This window comes from Hydra viridissima, unplaced genomic scaffold, assembly GCF_058129835.1.
Source record: "Hydra viridissima isolate aposymbiotic clone 2 unplaced genomic scaffold, HvirCarnegie_v1 scaffold_5, whole genome shotgun sequence".
NCBI classification, from domain to species: domain Eukaryota; kingdom Metazoa; phylum Cnidaria; class Hydrozoa; order Anthoathecata; family Hydridae; genus Hydra; species Hydra viridissima.
Genome location: NW_028324304.1, coordinates 10,732,253 through 10,747,965, shown reverse-complemented (window position 1 = coordinate 10,747,965; position 15,713 = coordinate 10,732,253). Strand labels below are relative to the sequence as shown.

The window sequence follows — 15,713 nt, the reverse complement described above, 5'->3', positions numbered from 1 at the left end:
CTTATTAATTAGAGCTAATGCTTTTAATGAAAAGCTTGTTTTCTAAATGTCGTTCTGTTTGAATTAAAACGATTTTGTCTTTTTTTTTTATTAAGAAAGTTTTTATATAATTATTACTTCTTATAATTAGCAAATTTTAAGCAAATGTTTGTTCGAAATTAAGTTATATAACATCTCTTATATTGAATGTTTATTTTTTAAACGCTTTTAATTTAATAATAAACTTGTTTTTAATTTAACGTTAATGTAAATATAATGAAACATTTTAATAGTTAAGAATAACTGCAAGAGTCTCGAATGAATCAGTTTTCTCTTTCAATTCTCATTCATTCAAAGTTTATACAAACTTTTATTTTCTAAAAAAAGAGTGAAAAAGCAAAAAAATTACAAAAAAGTTTAAAATGCTACTTTATCATTCATTTAAAGTAAAATTACACAAAAAAAATTCTTTCTCTTTTATTCTACGCTTCTGGCGCGTAATGGAATAAGACTTTTCATTTTTAACATAGAATTTTCATTTTTAGCTTAGATATAATAATAAATTAAAAACAAATCAACAATGAGCAAAGCAACTAAAAGTCTAATCTGGGACTATTTTGATATTGATGAAAAAAATCGTTCAAAGGCAATTTGTAAATTTTGCAAAATGAAAATATCAAGAGGAGGCTCATCTGGCAAAAAAATGACAACATCCAATTTAAGAGGACATATGAAAGCAAAACATGTAAAAGTTTTTCAGAAAATAGAAGATCTAAATGGTTTCAAAAAAATGAACACAGAAAAAAATAGCTACTTCAACCAGTAAAGAGAATGATAACAGCAAAGATTCCTTTAGCAATAGTGTTACAGTTACTCTAGACCAAAAACATCAACCTAAGCTTGAAGATATTATTAATAAGCATAAGAAATGGACATCAAGTGATCAAAGAGCTCAAAAAATAACTCTGCTTATCGGAGAAATGATATGCGTAGACATTCAGCCATATTCTTTAGTTACAGATCAAGGATTTAGCAAACTAATTATGCATCTTGAACCTAGGTATGCCATGCCCTCTAGAAAACATATGGCCGAAACAGTTGTTCCTCTAATCTATGAAAAAATGAAAATACAAATTATGAATGGTTTAGCAAAAGCAGATTTTTTGAGTTTCACCACTGACGGATGGACTACACATCACAATATTCTAAGCTTTTATTCTTTATCAGCACACTGGATAAACTCAGAGTTTAATTCTATGACAGCGGTGCTTCAACTTAAAAAAGTAACAGGCTCTCATACAGGTGTAAAAATATCAAAATTTATAAAGGATTCTTTAAATGAATGGAAAATACCAACTAACAAAGCGTACTTTGTCCTCTCAGATAATGCTGCTAATATGAAATTAGCCATAAAAGAAGCTGGTTTAGAAAAAAATTCTCTAAGCTGCGTAATCCACACTCTTCAACTTTGTATAACCGATGAGCTTTTTAAGCAGCAAACAATTGTGAATGATCTTATAGCTAAGGCTAGAAAAATTGCCACACACTTTCACCATTCTTCGTCCTCCATGGACATGCTACATGAAATTCAACAACAGCTAAAGTTACCCCTACATTCACTTATACAAGATGTAATTACGAGATGGAACTCAACATTTTACATGCTAGAAAGGTTAGTTGAACAAAAAACCTCGCTGACATTATTTTTTATCAGAAATCCAAAGTGCAATGCCTCTAATCTTACAGAAAACAATGGTTATTAGCTGAGACACTTATCTTAGTTTTAAAGCATTTTGAGGCGGCTACACTAGAGATGAGTGAAAACAGGGCATCAGTGTCTCAAATTGTTCCATTTATAGTTTCAATGGAAGCGTACCTAGCCTATGCTTCAGAAAATGCAGGTGAAATAAAAACTATAATAGAAGAGTTAAAAAAAGATTTTATTTCAAGGTTTTCCGGCTATAAATTTAATAAAAGCCTGAACATTTCTACAGTTTTAGATCCAAGATTCAAACTGAGTTATGTCATATCAGATGAGGAGAAAGAGGCTATAAAATCAAATATTCTAGAACAATACATGAAGCTAAATAAAACGGATATTAAAGAGAGCCTTATAACTACCGACAACTTAACTATATCAGATGATGAAATAAACGCTTCATCTGAATCAACCCAAGTATCTAGCTCTCCACTCAAAAAATTAAAAATGGCAGAAGCATATACAATTTTTATCAAGTTTCAAAAACACCACCTGAATTAAAAAAAATCAACGAAAGCGAAGAACTGTAAAAAACTTTCAACAGAGACACAAATTTATTTTGAGAAAAAGGAAAAAATGTAAGTTGTAATAATTTTAAAATAAAAACTTTGCTTACAATTTGTTCTTGTCTAATTTAATTTAAATTATTAAAAAAAAAATGTTATTCCAAATTATTATGAATTTTTATATAAATAATAGTTATGAAAATAAAATAATATTGATAATATTCATTAATGGTTAGTATTTTGAACAATAAAAATTAGGATTTTTTATTATAGTTTGATTTTTTTATTTACTTACATTTCTTATAGAGTTGATGAAATAAACTTTTACTTATCACTGCCTAATCTGCATCAAAAAGAATTTTCTTATAAATGGTGGGGAAATTACAAAGAAACATGTATAAAGAAACACTTTAGCAGCAATAGTACTTTAGACCTCTCATACCTAGCAAAAAAATATTTAGGAGCTCCGCCTTCTTCTGTGTTCAGTGAAAGATTGTTTAGTACTGGGGGAAATAATTATGAACCGACACGGTCCCGACTAACTGCAGAACACGGAGAACATCCAGCTTTTGTGCATGCGAATTGGAATTTTTTTGGAGAAATGGAAACAAAAAAATAGATTCACAGCTTTATATAACATATTTTATTACTTTTCATAACATTATAAAAGTTTGTATTTCTTTCTAACAAAACACAAATTGTTCGATTATGCTTAAAATATGTTATACTTCATGTTTATATTTTTTAAATTTGCATTTCTTGTTTTTGAACTTCTCTCTTTGTATAGTTTGGATCTTTAAGTTATATACTTATTTCTGTTATTCCAACATATTATAAGGCTTTTGTTGATATTAAAAAAAATTTTTTTTTCATGATTTAGTTTAACACCATGATTTGGGCAAGAACTGTTTGGATAGAGAACTTTGAGGAAATAGAAGATGTTGTGCCTAGAAGGTGGATAGATACAGATAAAAAAATATTATTCTGGCCTGCATGTGTATCTTATTATAGAGCTATTAAAGATGAATTGGATGTGGATGAAACATAGGACAAATATAAACTTGTTAAAATCAAATTTGAGAGTGGTATAAAATTTTCACACAAAACTATGTGTGTTTACATATATATATATATATATATATATATATATATATATATATATATATATATATATATATATATATATATACATTATATATATATATTATAGCTCTTATAAATCCAACTCTTTGGTGCCTAATAGAAGAGGAGGTTGGAATAAGCGGGGGGGGGGGGGGGGTTGGAAATATCACTAAAACTTAAAAAGCGGGGGGGGGGGGCGGGGACTGGATAAAAAGCGGGGGGGGGGGGGTTGGAAAACTTCGAGTTTTTTTAAATACTTAAAGCAATAACTAAGTAATGTTTTTGCTAATTATTAACATATATATTAGTGTCTGAAAACAAGTAAATATATAATAAAGAAGTACTAAAGTCTAAACATCGACCAAATCAGCATAAAAGAATCGGACAGACTTTGCAACATATCCAGTTGTCGGTTTTATTGGTACGTGTCGTTTTCTTTTTGCATCGTATTTCGTCTTTCCTTTGTTTTTTTATCACTTCGGCATCGTACTCTTCTTTGAACTTTTCCACAATTTTTCCAAGCTCCATTTTTTCTACGTTACTATATTGGCTTCTTTCTGTCCTTTTAAAAATTCTTTTCGCAGTCGCCATTTCGTTCTTACACTCTGATATTACAACGTATACAAGTAAATAAGTACTGTAAAGGATATGAAGTGACGATAGAAAGAAGAAAATTTCTTTTTTAATGAATAATGACGTAACGATAGAAAGAAGAAAATAGAACGTTCTTTTTTTTGAATGAATGATATTACGTAACGTAAGTAGTGAAAAAGAAAACTTTTATAAAAAATTGTCTTGTCTTGGATGGAATTTTTTCTAAAATTTAATAGCCGGGGGGGGGGGGGGTAAAAGAGTAAACATCAGATATTTTGCCATCATGTATGTGCTGGCAAAATATCTGATTTTTATATTGGATTTACAAGAGTTTTGATTTTTTTAGATAATATTGAGGAACTAAAAGAATATTGTTACACCACAGCAGCAGAGGAAGAAGATGAAATAGATATTTGTATTTCAAAGATACCTTTTAAGTGAAAAGTAATGTTAATGGTATAATTACATTTAACTATTTTTATGTTAATTATTTATTTTTATTTGTTTAATGTCAAATCTATATTGTAAATTACTATGTTTTTCTAAATGCTAAAAAAATAATAAAACTACTATGTTTTAGAGTTACATGATTTTCCTTTGCCTACGCCAGTTTTTAAATCTGTGTTGAAAAAACCGTTAAAAAGATCTTTTGACTCTAATTTGTCATCTGGATCTACTTTCAAACAATCTAATCTGTGTTCTGGTACACTTTGTCTCTTAATTTTCAATTTTTTCAAAATTTATATGTTTTTAATCTACACTATTTATATATTTTTAATCTACACTATTTATATATTTTTAATCTACACTATTTATATATTTTTAATCTACACTATTTATATATTTTTAATCTACACTATTTATATATTTTTAATCTACACTATTTATATATTTTTAATCTACGCTATTTATATATTTTTAATCTACACTATTTATATATTTTTAATCTACACTATTTATATATTTTTAATCTACACTATTTATATATTTTTAATCTACACTATTACTGAATTTTTTATTTTTAGCTGACACTTTTTTACTTCTTTATTCAACAACAGAGGAACAATCACCTTCATATTCTGGTGCACTATGTTATGTATTATTCTAGTGCACTATGTATGTATTACTTTAGAATTTTCTACTTTTTTTGTTCATTAAAGTTGGAATATTCTTTTATTGTTAACTTTAACTTTGCCTCGCTTCTTTTTACCTTCACAATCAAATGAAATGGAACAATCAAATTTTTTTTTATGTATAATTTTTTTTTTTATAGACTCCAAACTAAAAAATTTTAAGTTCCCCTTCCCTCTTACCCCTCATCTTTTGTGGTCTCGAGGAGCTAAAGCCACAGCCTTGGACAGGCATTCAAATAAGAAGAAAATGTATTAATAATAACAAAGTACCAAAAATTTTTAAAAAAGATCTTAAGTAAGCTCATTTACTGGATTTTTTTATTTGCAGTAAGTAAAATGTGGAGTGTGTTTGCAGTAAGTAAAATGTGGAGTGTGTTTGCAGTAAGTAAAATGTGGAGTGTGTTTGCAGTAAGTAAAATGTGGAGTGTGTTTGCAGTAAGTAAAATGTGGAGTGTGTTTGCAGTAGGTAAAATGTGGAGTGTGTTTGCAGTAAGTAAAATGTGGAGTGTGTTTGTAATCACATTGTATTTTTTTTAGGTATAAGAATAATAGTTGTAGATAGTTTTGAAAACGTATTAATAAATATTTTGCATTCTATATATTTCTTTTTTCATTTCTTCATATAATTTAGAATACCAGCACATGATGTTCAAGATGGTTTTAAAGGTTTTTGAAAACCAGGAGCTCATTTTAGCCTTAAACAAACAACCCCATAGTAATTTTGCAATCAAGAAATTAGACACTATTGCAGTGTATGAGGATTTTATCAAAAGTTTAGAGGATGATTGTGTTCGACTTTATTTGGTAAATCTTTATCCATATATAAAACTTAATAATCCTTGTAAATTAAAAGTGAAAATAGTTATCTTTGTATAATTATTTTGCCAAACTTTTATTTAGGTTAAACAGCTCAGTTTTTTAGATGAAGAAGATTTTAAACAACTGACAAGATTGGTCATGAATAAATTTTTTAAATTATTTTTTGTATAGCAATATCAATAATTATAAATTGTTTAATATTTTTCATAAATTTTATTATTTATTCGATATTTTTTTTAGATTATTTACAAATAACCTGTTGACACAGCTCAACTTAAAAGGTTCTGGTGGAAAGATTGGTTTATTATCAACAAAACTGTATGACTTAATAGATGGTAATCTAAAATAAGTTTAAATTATTCTTTTAATTCTAATCTTTTTTTTTTATTTTAATTCTAATACTTTTAATTTAGTCAAAAATCTATGTTAAGTTAAATTTATTTCCAATATATTTGATAAATATATCCTACATGATGCTTTATTTGATTTTTAGAAGTTGTAAAAAGAAGGTTTGAAAAGGTTTCAAATGTTGAAATTAAACAGCAAATTGGACGGTATTGTAAAAATGCTCCTTCACGGCAAAAAACAAAACTAAAAAAAAAGAAATTCTTTTTTATTGTTATATATTATATATATTATTATATGTTGTATAAATTGTTAAATAGAAAGATACTTAGTAACAATCAAACTAACTGTATTATATGTACATTTTTAAATTATTTGCCTTGTTTTTTTTTTTAAATAATTTTCTTTTTCTTCTTTTACAATGTTTCTAAAAAACAGAGTAAGAACTTGAACTTGCTTAATGGTGTTTTTAATGTTGTTAATACCCATTATAATCGGTAGTAGCAACGTAATTTTACCATTAATACTACACAGTTTTCTTAAAATATAATTAAATAAATCTTTAGGCTGTCTTCAGGAAGACGTCTTTAAACAATCTTAAGTAACACGTCTTTTCGACGAACAACGTAGACCTTTTTAAAACATCTTTAAGACGTCTTTTACGATCTTGAAAAGACGTCTTTAAGACGACTAAAAGATGTCTTTTTGTTTGCTGGGCAGACTTGAAAACCGCCAAAAATTGACCGTTTTCAAGTCTGACTTCAAACCAGACTTGAGAGAGCAAAAATTCCTTCCGAATGCAAGAAACAGACTTTAAATTTTAAGTCAGACTTCAAATCTGACTGAACGGAATGCAAGAAACGAAATTGAACTGAGGTCAGACTTGAAAAACGAGAATTTTTGAATTTTCAAGTCTCTTTTACGCACTCGCTCAAGTCAATTTTTCAAGTCTGACTTTATAAAATCGAACTTATATATATATATATATATATATATACATGCAAGAGAACTCAACTAAATTTCTACAACTGATATAGAAAAAAATAAACAAAATCTTTTTACTTAGTGCATTGATTCTTCGATAGAAAAAAAACAAGAAAAAAATGAAGAAAATTTGAGAATTTTTATTGAAATAACGAAATAGACCAAACTAATACTTTGTGGTGAAGCCATGGCTTTTGATCACTGCCTTGCACCGACGAGGTATACTCTCAACAAATGATTGTAAGAGTTCCCCAGAAATGTTCTTCCATTGATTTTGAAGAATTTGAAACAACTCTTCCAATATACTCCAGAGATTCTCGATAGGTTTCAGACTTTGAGCTGGCCAAGAAAGAACCACTAATTTTTTGTTCTTCAAATAATTTTTCACATTGTTTGCCGTATGTTTCGGGTTATTATCTTGCTGAAAAACCCAACTTTTATCTTTAAAGAGCTCATTTGCACTAGGTATCAGTTGATGAATTAAGATTTGTTTGTACATTTTACTGTCCATAATACCAGGAATTTTATACAAACGACCAACACCCGATGAAGTGAAACATCCCCATACATTCACTTTTTTTATCGTGCTTTACTGTTGGCTGTGTTACTAATGGATCGTAACGTTCATTATGTAACCGCCAAACACGCGACCGTCCACTGAAGCGCAAACAAAATGGTGACTCATCACTCCATAAAACATTTTTCCATTGTTCGATTGTCCAATTCTGATATTGCTTTGCCCATTGAAGTCTTTTTTTCCGGTTACTTTCAGAAATAAATGGTTTTATAACGCTCCAGTAAGATTTAAATTTCCCAATAGAATGGATCCTTCGAAGAACCGTCCGTTCGTCAACATCCAGTTTAAAATTTCTCTTTATTTCAGCCGCTGTTATCTTTCTATTCTTTCGAACCTCTCTTATAATTAATCTGTCCTCTCTGACAGTTATTTTACGCCTTCTTCCGCTCCCTTCTTTGCGTTTAAAACTTCCGGTCAAATAATATTTGAACAAAAATCTTCGAATTGTAGTGCACCATCGATTCAATTTTTTTCCAATTTCATGGTCAGTGTATCCACTTTCATGCCATGCCAGAATTAGGCCCTTTTCAAACTCAGTGAGTTGTTTTCTTATCTTTTTTTGAGTTGTCTGGCGCATTGTTCGACTTGGGTGCTTTGATAGAAAAAGCAACAATTGAAGCAAGAAAAATAATTTAGGATTACGTTTTCGCTCACAATAAATATTTTTTTTCACAACTCGCTAAAAATTTGTCCGGAGTTCGACATGTCAAGCTCTAATTGACAAATAATAAAATGACGTAAACATGTGGTTGTAGTTTGCCCAAAGATATTTCTAGAATATTAAAGATACACTATTGAAATGAATTATTTCTTCCTGAAATAGTATTAAAAATATATATATATTGTAAAGAATATTTGATTGTCATTCTTTTTTGTTGTAATTTTTTGAGAGTTTACCTAAGCTTTTTTTTTTGTCGGACACTGTATATATATAGGCGCCGAGTTCATGGGGGCAACAGGGGCATCTATACTAATAATATATTATTACGGATTATCTTGGGGGGGGGGGGGGGGCACTGCTCCTGTTGCCCCCGTGAACTCGGCGCCTAAGCATATATATATATATATATATATATATATATATATATATATATATATATATATATATATATATATATATATATATATATATATATATATATATATATATATATATATTGTATTCATAAAAGTAACAATGTATTGTGGTTTCTTTGTATTCAAATGGAAGTGCTAGGCCACGTTGTTCATATATATATATATATATATATATATATATATATATATATATATATATATATATATATATATATATATATATATATATATATGAACATATATATATATATGAACATATATATATATATATATATATGAATTAAAAATACTTAAAAATAGTTTTTTTGAAGTAACAGAGCAATTAACAGCAATTAAGGAGTTCTCAAGCAAGCTTAGCAGTTTCGAAAGGATTACGTAAAAGTCTATTTCTAAATTGAACTCAATAAACAAATTAAAACATGAACAATTTTTAATAAAACTGCTCATCATCATTGTATAAATGTAGTATTTTTGAATGTACGATAAGGATGAGCTAAAAGTATGTGATTCCATACATATCGTATGTCCAATGAATGATTTACGCCTTTTTACTGTAAAAATAAAAACAAATATTATATTTACAATGCCACGACAAAAAAAAGGTACAATTTTGTATATAGCAAGATGTATCTTTAGAAAATTTTTCTGTCAAACTTTGCGAATTTTGCTCTGAAAATGAAATAATTTTTGTTGCTTAGTTCCCAAAGGCAGCAAATATCTTACAGACACTCGATGTAACTGTTTTTTGGCCATTGTAAGCAAAGTGGAAACCTTTTTGCCGACAATGGCGCATCGAAAATGAAGGGCGGGAACAAAACAATATACGAGTAGCATTTAAATTCATTTATAATCAAACCTTCTATGGCAAGTATCAAAAATGGTTTTGAAAAGACCAGAGTTTTTTTATTCGATACTAATAGCGTTAACTACACTGAACTTAGTCAAAGATTAGCTGTGCCGATTGTAATTGAGGCTCCAACAACTTATTTAGAGCAGAACCTTTCAACTTCTCAGCTTCTTCTCTCATAATCCCATACTGAATTGTGCATTGATCCAAGTCATGGGCGCCGGCAGGCAAGAGCAAGGTGGGGCAGTTGCGCCCCCCCCCCCCCTGGAAAAGCAAAAAAACAAACTTTGATACTTACAAAATTTCTTTTAACTATTTATTTCGATATCTTATCAATTTAACTCATTTATAGTTTACTCACCGTAATGGAAATAACAACAGTTTAAATGAAATATTACTATCGAATGCAATGACTTCCACGATGGCGGAAGCTTTTTTTATAAAGGCATATTTTATGTTTTTAAAAAAAGATGTTTGAATAAAATTTTTAAAAAATATGATAGAAATAGATCATAGAAAAATAAAAAAGGAATAAATAGAAAAAAACAATAGATAAAGGAGAAATATAGAAAACAAAAAGAAGAGAGGAAGAAAAAAAAAGGAAAATAAAGGAAATAATAATAATAATAAAGAAATCGAATTACAATAACAAAGTTTTTACGCAAACAAATTAACTTCAAACTAACCAAGAAAGAATTGGATGCACTGATCAAATTTTTGAAATGATTTTTTAATGTGTCAGTTTCATTTACTTTTTTATGCTGTTGTTTTTTTGTTTGTTGGCAAAATGTTTCTTGTTTGTATTGTATTTCTATTTATTTTTTTCCTATTTATTGTGTTATATTCATTTTAATAATATATTACCTTATGTTTTTTGCTAGCTAAATGTTGATTATTATAATTATATATATTTAATTTGATTAACTTGAATTAACCTGCTGCATTTTAATTTTTGTTTTGTTTTTTGGAATATGTCTAATTTGTATTTAATAAATTTTTTTTATTAATCATTATATTATTATATAATTTAGCATTATTTGGTATAGTTTAGCATTATTAGCATTATGAGCGTTTGTCTGGGCTTTGCATACTGAGCGTGCATCGTGAAAAAATACGCTCCAGATATTCTGAGTTTATGGAACAAATTGTAAATAAGTTTGGCAGTGAACGCAGACGACTACAATATCTATTTACTGAATAACAATGATTTAACTCTTGTGTTTTTATTTTTACATTTTCTTTAACTTTCTGTTGCCACTGGTTTAATAAAATGACTTGATTAATTGATGCATTTTTGTAGTTTTTGAAATATCACTTTTGAATTTTATTTTGCCCCCCCCCCCCCCCATCCTTGAAAAAAATCCTGCCGGCGCCCATGATCCAAGTATATTAGAGCAGTTCAAAAAAAACTGACAATCACTTAGGTTATCAAGGTGATTTTAAATACCTGCAGCTTTATCATTTTTTTGAAAGAGAGTCTCATATAAAACAAGTAAAACCAAAACGTTGTCTGATGACGTACAACAGAATAATGAAAATGAATCACTAAGCTGTAATGTAGAAAATGTGCAAATTATGCCTATGTGGAAATGTTGATTATAACATTGCAGCGGTAACAGAACCAGAAACAACTTGTTTCAGTTTAAAAACAGCAACAGATATTGTAAATCCAATTGAATACGTTTTAAAATGGCCGAAACAAAAAAATCCAAATGTCCGAGCACAAAATTGAACGTTTTGATATCTGAAACGTAGCACCATGAGAGAATTGTTAATCAGACACAAAAGTAGATTTTAAAATATACGATAAGTGTGAAACACATGCGATAAGACTAGAACACTGTGTCTCAAAAGTTCCACCAAAGTTAGTTCATAAATGATTTAAGTTTCAGAGTGAGAAAAATTTTAAACAAATTCTTAAAACTTTATATTTGTTGGTTGCAAAAAATTCATTTCTAATGCTTTTTTTACTTTTTTAGTTAACTAACATATTACAATTTTCTTAAACTCGCGGTAGTTGTGGAAACGACGCTAATATAAGCGTGTAAAAAAAGTTTCTTTAATAACGCAACAATACACTAAAGGTTTACAAATGATCAATCTCGATATTGAAGCATAGCAGAATCGATATCGAGAAAAAGAAAGAAAAGCGGGTCAACGCTTTCTTAATATATAGGCCTCGGGAAAGATCTTCTGATATCGGAGTTTCCTACACTAAAAGATCTTCTTAGATAAGTTTTGTTTTTAAAGAAATAAACTCAAAAAGCAAAAGAAACTACCCAATAAAATATTTAATGAACGATGTGAACTCAATCTATTTGTCTATCCTGTAATACATTAGAGCATTATATTACTACAATGTTGGTGGACACCACTTTAGTTGCCAGGGGAAAAGTGAGCTTCAATGATAAAGATAGATTTGTTGCTAAACTTGAAAAACTGTTTGATATCTTGAATTTTAATCGCCAAATTATTTAATGGAATGAGCCAAGAACAGATTGGCTTCTTGATTTGAACACTAAATTATTACTTGCAAAGAGAAAATTTGTTCGCCGGAATGTAATAATAATGCCACATTGAATGCTTGTGCGAAATAAAATATCAAAAAAAAAAGTGAAGGATTTTTATACTTGAACTATAAAAAGAACTAAAACATTATTTGGAAGGATTTTAAAAATCTGGAGTTCATTGATGGAGTTTATCTCTGGAGCCTTCATGTCAACTTGGTTTAAAATTAAGTTGGTACCCAGTGAGCACGCCACGAAATAAAAACGTTTTATTCACGTATTTTAATCGTGTTTCCGAATAAAATACGTGAATAAAACGTTTATATTTCGTGGCGTGCTCACTTGGCAAGCAGATTTACACAAGTATGAGAATGTGCACTGTGTACTTTCTGTACATATTATGCGCATAAGGCTTATGCTTTAAAGCTCATGTCAGAGATGCGAACCAGTTTTTAAGATTAACCAATGAGTGTCATTTTTAATTTTTGTTTTTTATGCAATGTTAATTAGTTACGTAAGTTACAAGTTCTTGAAATTAAATATCTATAATTGTTGCTCGTAATTTTCATTGGGATGTTATAATATTTTTTATCTTCTAACAACTTTAAAAAGATGCCTTTTACAAACATTCAAAAAAACAAAACAACAAAAAAAAAACAAATAGAATTCTTCGTTACTTTTTGCTCTAGTAAACGCTGAAGCACAAACAATAATCTCCAAATCCAAGTTAAATAAATTGCATTCTGGGAAATTTGGAAAATCAAATCAAAGAAACATAACTATATCCTCTTTTAAAATTTTCACAGATTTGCTCCATTTAAAAATTCACCAGCAAAAAGATTTACATTCATCACTTTTTTACATGAACCTTTACATGTTTTCAAAAATCGCTTCTATATTTGCTATGTTGACGAATGCGTTGAAATGTTTGTTGTTGATATTCGTTTTCAAAAACACGGTTCTCAGTATTATTGTCATTTTTCATTCTCGTACAACCAATGACATCACGAGGTTAGAGTTACTTTGTTTTATCTCCCATTTTATAAGTTGGGAGAAAATGAGTTGTTAATTTTAGTTAGTAATAATAACTTTTAAAATATGCATTATTTTATATATTTTTTTCTAAATAATTTGCTTAAACATAAATTTTTTAAAACATAAGTTATTATTTTTTTAAAAATTATAGCTAAAACTTTAATCAATTTTTACTTTAAGAAAAAATTAAAAACTTTCTCCCAACATTTAAACTTAAAGATGGAACAAAATAATTCTAACCTCGCGATATATTAACTGGATATCGTCATTGCGCAGGCAATACCTTCTGTGTGATCAATTCCAAAGTTTACAGGAGGAAGAAAAAACTGAATGACAGACGCATTTTTCATTTCAAAGGCATATAAGCTGCTTACTTATATGTGAAATATGTATTATAACACTATTATGTAAAATAAATTTAAGAAAGTGAATTTTTTATTAAAATTGTGTCACTTAGGCGCTACTGCCTTATTTTTATATCACATAGGTGTTACGGTCTTGGATTAAATTTCTATGTAAATTACTTTTCTAGATTTGAAATTAAATTAGTTGCTACTACCAATAACAAAACAAACTATTTCCTACGAACTTCAAGGATATGTAGGCCTATTTTCTTTCAAAACTGTAATATTTACAAGTAGTAAAAAAAAACCCTGCAAGAAAAAAATATTTTGATTAACGTTTAAATTTATTCTTCGAAAAAAACAAGAAAAATCAATTTGTTTATCAATGGTTCAGTTCCTAATTTTTCTATTCTTTAGGGCAAAAAACAATAAAAAAATTTTGACCATTAAATGCAAATTTGTTTTATTGACATGTCAGTACGCTTTGTGAATGGAAAATGCCAGTTCTTAACGGAACTTCCTGGCTCACATTTTATAACACTATTATGCTAAAATAAGAACCAAAAGTATTTTGACTTTTGAAAAAACGTGATTACAAACAAGTTCATATTACAATATCATATTAAAAAGGAAGGTCCTATGCAATTGAAACAACGTTTATTGAGGCTCAGTGAGGTAAGTTATCATAGAAAGCGTGGCAGTCACTCGGCAGAATGTCTTTGAACTCTTGAAAATACTGATATTTCTTCGGTTTTTTTTTAGCCTGTCTTGATGGAGAAGGTTGAAAGTGATCGGAAAGTTAATTTTCTTTGGTCTTCTTGGCAGAAGTTTCCAATTTTCGTTAAAGTCCAGTTTGTAGAACACTTTTCCGTCGGGCTTGTATCGTAGACATCGAAGGTTTGTCACTGTTGGATCGCCAGCAAAAACTCCAGGACGTATTGATGAGTATACCATTGTCGATGTTTCAGAATGCTTCTTTACAAAAGTGATCCACTTCAAATACATTGTATGGTGTAGGTTTTGTTCAGCTATCCCTTGTGCATTTAATGTAATCACTAGGAAGATAAATTTCTTTCTTTTTTTAAGCTCTGTTCAACTGTGTTATGCACTAAATCACATTCCATTTGGGTGTGCTCCTTTTCAAAAAATTTCTGGTAGATGTCAATATTTAACTCAATACTAATGATTCACTTCAAACAAGCAACAGACATCGCATTTGTCCTTTTACGGTGCATAAAAAGCATGATTCAGTTCCTGAAAAATTTTCATGAATACTTTTCTTTCTACTGGTTTGATATTTTTTTCTTCACTAAACTCCTTGTATACCTAGTACAGTCCAGAATGAGAAGTGTGATATTGTTCTAAGTACTTTTTAGTCGATGAACTTCGCAATAGTGAGAGGGGAGAGTTGGCAAGGACTGCAAGAACTCGTATGCCAAGTCTTTTGAAGGTTTCCTCCTTTGAGGATTTTTGACGCAATTATGTAAAAAAATATTCTTCAAGTTTTCGTCACGTTTTTTTTTGTTTTTGTGTGTGTGTGTGTTTAAACTAAATGGTAAACTTATCGAAGAATAAAAGATTTAACGCCATTGCTTGATATCATTTTATTGATTTTTAAATTGTAATAATATTCAAAATATTATTGTTCAAAATATATTTTTATTTACAAATCTGAAACACATCTAAAGCGCAAACACATTTTGCAGGCTATAAATGTTTTTCAGTTCAGTCCAACTCAGTAAAAGGTTTATGTTGAAAATTTTGAAAAATTTTGTGACCTAAAATGTTAAAATGAACCCATTTGCAGTTTAAAAAAATTATTTTTTGAGTTCCAAACATTTTAAATAAGTGGGATAAAGATACTTGACAATGAAACAAAAAACTGCTGACATGAAAAATTTCCTTGAGTTTTCCACTTACTCCGTCTGGTTTTTAGAATGAGATTAGTGTGTCATTTGAGAACTATTTTGAATCCAAACAACGGCCTGGTCTATTTAAATGATGTTATTGAAAAAGTGGTTATTGTTCTTCAAATGGAAAATGTTGAGAAAATTGTCCACATTATAAAAAGCTGCTTTCAACTGA

General features: G+C 28.8%; 1 protein-coding gene, 1 long non-coding RNA gene and 3 pseudogenes across 4 annotated transcripts in view; 4 read left to right on the top strand and 1 right to left on the bottom strand.

Annotated features, from left to right (window-relative positions):
* LOC149888608 (uncharacterized) overlaps nucleotides 1–13,198 on the bottom strand; it is a 28,760-nt gene extending 15,562 nt beyond the window's left edge. For both annotated transcript variants that reach the window (XM_090087393.1, XM_090087394.1), the window contains exon 1: nucleotides 12,927–13,198. The gene's annotated coding sequence lies outside the window, so the exon portion shown is untranslated. The remainder of the gene's footprint in view (nucleotides 1–12,926) is intronic.
* LOC149888612 (zinc finger BED domain-containing protein 4-like) lies at nucleotides 450–1,492 on the top strand (annotated as a pseudogene).
* LOC149888611 (zinc finger BED domain-containing protein 4-like) lies at nucleotides 1,490–2,908 on the top strand (annotated as a pseudogene). The gene is made up of 2 exons (XR_016452487.1): nucleotides 1,490–2,316; nucleotides 2,551–2,908. The product of XR_016452487.1 is annotated as a zinc finger BED domain-containing protein 4-like (transcript).
* Nucleotides 3,113–5,068, top strand: LOC149888610 (uncharacterized; annotated as a pseudogene).
* LOC149888609 (uncharacterized) lies at nucleotides 5,644–6,453 on the top strand. The gene is made up of 3 exons (XR_016452489.1): nucleotides 5,644–5,897; nucleotides 6,153–6,247; nucleotides 6,406–6,453. It is a non-coding gene; the product is annotated as an uncharacterized LOC149888609 (long non-coding RNA).
* Nucleotides 13,199–15,713: the final 2,515 nt, after the last annotated feature.